Source organism: Phyllopteryx taeniolatus, chromosome 13, assembly GCF_024500385.1.
Source record: "Phyllopteryx taeniolatus isolate TA_2022b chromosome 13, UOR_Ptae_1.2, whole genome shotgun sequence".
NCBI lineage: Eukaryota > Metazoa > Chordata > Actinopteri > Syngnathiformes > Syngnathidae > Phyllopteryx > Phyllopteryx taeniolatus.
This window is the reverse complement of record NC_084514.1, coordinates 1,390,035-1,393,916: the sequence shown is the minus strand read 5'-3', so window position 1 is coordinate 1,393,916 and position 3,882 is coordinate 1,390,035. Positions and strand designations below refer to the sequence as shown.

Genomic DNA, 3,882 nt, shown 5'->3' with positions numbered 1-3,882 from the left:
CATCAGCGACTGTGGCTCTCCTTTCCCACATGCGAAGGCATTACAGTAGGTATACTGTAAAGATTCATTGAGAAATAGCTCTAGAAACTGCAGATTTCCGTGATAGATATAGCAGGGATTTCCGCAATAGAATCTGGAGTACAGCGGCGTAGCAGTCGATAAATCGTGATTTATTGATGGCAGGGGAGCAATGTAGTTGGGTCTGCCCACCCATCAAGTGGGAAATTACAAAACCAAGTCAATATTTTGTTATGTGTCCATTTCCAAACAGAATTTGATGTATCTTCACCAAGTTCGCCTGCTTCATTTACAAAGAAATCCATAAGTTAATAAATATTCAGCAATGACGAGCTATGTATTCAATTGTATTACATGTACAAAAGCTACATAATAAACCATGATCATAACATCATCATCTATATGACCTTAATGAGCCAATCTGGATTTCTTTTTTTCTTTTACATCAAGACGACGTACAACACTTTTACACTTTGTACGTTATTCAATTCTAAAGAAAATATTTTATAAGTAGTATTTATTTTTATATGTCTCATTTAAGAGGCATGGTGAGCATGCGGTAGGCACATCCGCCAAACAATTCTGAGGTTGGGGGTTCGAATCCGGGCTCTGGCCGTCCTGTGAGGAGTTTGCATGTTCTCCCCGTACTTGCGTGAATTTTCTCCGTGTACTCCGGCTTCCTCCCACATTCCAAAAACATGCAAGTTGGAGTCACTGAAGACTCGAAATTGTCCGTAGGTGTGAACATGTGAGCGGGAATGCTTGTTTGTCTATAGTCCAGGGTCTACCCTACCTCTCCCCCGCAGTCAGCTGGGATCGGCTCCAGCTCACCCGCGACCCTTGTGAGGATAAAGTATAGAAGATGGATGTCTCCTTGAAAGTCATTGGATATGTTGTCAGTTTACAATTCGCCAACACACGCCGCACTGCAAATGTATGCAAAATAAGGCTGGGCGAAAAGAACTGAACTGTATTTTAGGTCAACATGGCTTCCACCCATTGCTTTGCTTGCACCTGAATGAGGCGATGGCAGCCGACAACGTGCTTCGTCTGCCTGATTCTGATAAAGAGTCCTCGCCCTGACACGATCCGACACTCACTCATTTCCTCCTCAGACTGAAGGCAATAAATCTTTTCTCAGTCAACGGCTGCGGAGGCTTGAGAAACCGGAGATGCGGGCCAAGAGGCGGCCTGCAAAACACATGCGAGTTATATTCCCCCTGGGATTGTTCGCTTTGATCGCACCTCCACAAAAAAAGGCGCCTTTGCTTTCATGTCACAACAATTGACAAGAGACGGGCAAAAGAAGGTGCACAAAAGGAGCGTTGTATGAGCAAAGAGAGGATGAGATTAGGAGACTTTACCAGAGAGAGAGAGATAAAGGGAAAGTGTGATTAATGGCCACTGACAGCTGATCACAGAGAATGCTCTCCATTTGCAGTCGCTGTCACAGTCAATCAGTGCGGGGCAGTCATCTCACTGCTAAGGTAAACTGGGCAGGCACAGAGATCCACAAAGGCTGCGGCCCTTCTAATAACACCCTGCCTCCCTCCTCCCCAACACCACACTGGGTCTCTGTTGCGCTCCACTTTCATCGTCAATCCATGGACACACTTGACCTGCACGCTTTGTTTCTGTTACTGAATAACTCATAACTCACTATGTCTCCAAAGCAAGAGTTTCAGGCTTACAAAAAGAAAGGATGCAGCTCTTCAGACGTTGTATCGATGCATATTGGGTTGGTAACAGCTCATTTGAATACTTTTTATAGCACAAAGTGAAGTCAAATAAAAAATAATCGTGAACCTGATTTATGCAAAAAAATATGAATTATTAATTAGTTGTAGTAGTAGTCGTCGTAATTCCGCCCTATGGGAGGCACAATCCAGTGCAAACTGTAGGCCGTTCCCAAGCCCGGATAAACGCGGAGGGTTGCGTCAAGAATGGCATGGTGGTGGGGCGGAAGATTAATAAGACTTAGGCAGAGCAGAGAACCATGTGGTGGAAGCTGAGAAACGAAGAGTGTTGTGTGGCTTTTCGAGAAGAGGTGAGACAGGCTCTCGTGGACAAGAGGAGCTTCCACAAGACTGGACCACTACAGCCAAGGTGATCAGAGAGACAGGCAGGAGAGTTGTGTGTCTTCTGGTAGGAAAGGGGAGAAGTACAGGAAATCATAAAAGGAAAGAGATTAGCTAAGAAGAAGTGGGGCACTGAGAGGACTGAGGAGAGGAGACAAGAATACACGAGATGCGACATAGGGCGAAGGTAGAGGTGGCAAAGCCCAAACAAGAGGCATATGATGACATGTAAGCAAGGTTGGACACTAAAGAAGGATAAAAAGATCTATACAGGTTGGCCAGACAGAGGGATAGAGATGGGAAGGATGAGCAGCAGGTTAGGGTGATTAAGGATAGAGATGCAAATGTGTTGACTGGTGCCAGTAGTGTGCTGGATAGATGGAAAGAATACTTTTAGAAGTTGAGGAATGAGGAAAATGAGAGAGAAAGAAGAGTAGAAGAGGCAAGTGTGGTGGACCAGGAAGTAGCAATGATTAGTAAGGGGGAAGTTAGAAAGCCACTAAAGAGGATGAAAAACAGAAAACCAGTTGGTCCTGACGACATTCCTGTGGAGGTATGGGAGCATCTAGGAGAGGTGGCTGGGGAGTTTTTGTCCAGCTTGTTCATCACCTTTGTTAACAACAAAGGTGATGTGCAGGGCTGTGGGAACTATAGAGGAATAAAGTCGATGAGCCACACAATGAAGTTATGGGAAAGAGTAGTGGAGGCTAGACTCCGGACAGATGTGAGTATTTGCAAGCAACAGTGTGGTTTCATCCCTAGAAAGTGTAATCACAGATGCATTATTTGCTTTGAGGTTGGTTGATGGAGAAGGGCAGAGAAGGTCAGAAGGAGCTACATTGTGTCTTTGTAGCTCCAGAGAAAGCCTATGACAGATTACCCAGAGAGGAACTGTGGTACTGCATGCGGATGTCTGGAGTGGCAGAGAAGTATGTTAGGAAGGCAGCAGAACAGTGGTGAGGTGTGCTGTAGGTATGACAGAGGAGTTTAAGGAGGAGGTGGGACTGCATCAGCCCTGAGCCCATTCCTGTTTGCGGTGGTGATGGATAGGCTAACAGATAAGGTTAGACTGGAATCCCCTCGGGCCATGATGTTCGCAGATGACATTGTGATCTGCAGTGAAAGGAGGGAGCAGGTGGAGGAACAGGTAGAAAGATGGAGGCATGCACTGGAAAGGAGAAGAATAAAGATTTGCTGAAGTAAGACAGAATATATGTGCATGAATGATAGGTGTGAAGAGGGAAGAGTGAGGCTACAGGGAGAAGAGATCGCGAGGGTGGAGGACTTCAAATACTTGGGGTCAACAGTCCAGAGCAATGGAGAGTGTGGTAAGGAAGTGAAGAAACGGGTCCAAGCAGGCTGGATCATTTAATGTGTACAGTGAAAAGCTGCCGATTTGCAATCATTGGCGAACTCACCTGCTCACAAAATTGTATGTCAAACCTAACTGAAGTCTTTTACTGTTCAACTCACCTATTTGCACTGATTCACATATTTTTGTGCTCTATACGTAACACCCTAAGACACCGCCCTGCTCCTTATTAAGCGCTATGTTAGCAGAAGAGCCGTAAGTGTTGGCCACCAGCTGATAGCCGGTCAGCCTGACACCTAACAGCCGCGTGAGGGAAGATTCCAGTAGAGGTCCGACTGGCATGTGAGGCTCCTCGTGGGGTTGACGACAGTGGTAAACTTCTCAAAACAATGCAGCCAAAGGTCAAGATCTCTACTGGCAGTAGTGGAACTTAAGAGCTGATCAACTGTTGAAGGATGCTCAACGTAAAGTACA

The 3,882-nt window shown here is 45.8% G+C and overlaps 1 protein-coding gene across 14 annotated transcripts in view; it reads right to left on the bottom strand.

Moving 5' to 3' along the window:
* The window catches only part of ttll5 (tubulin tyrosine ligase-like family, member 5), a 93,310-nt gene that overhangs the window by 41,070 nt on the left and 48,358 nt on the right, over nucleotides 1-3,882 (bottom strand). The gene's annotated exons all lie outside the window — the stretch shown is intronic.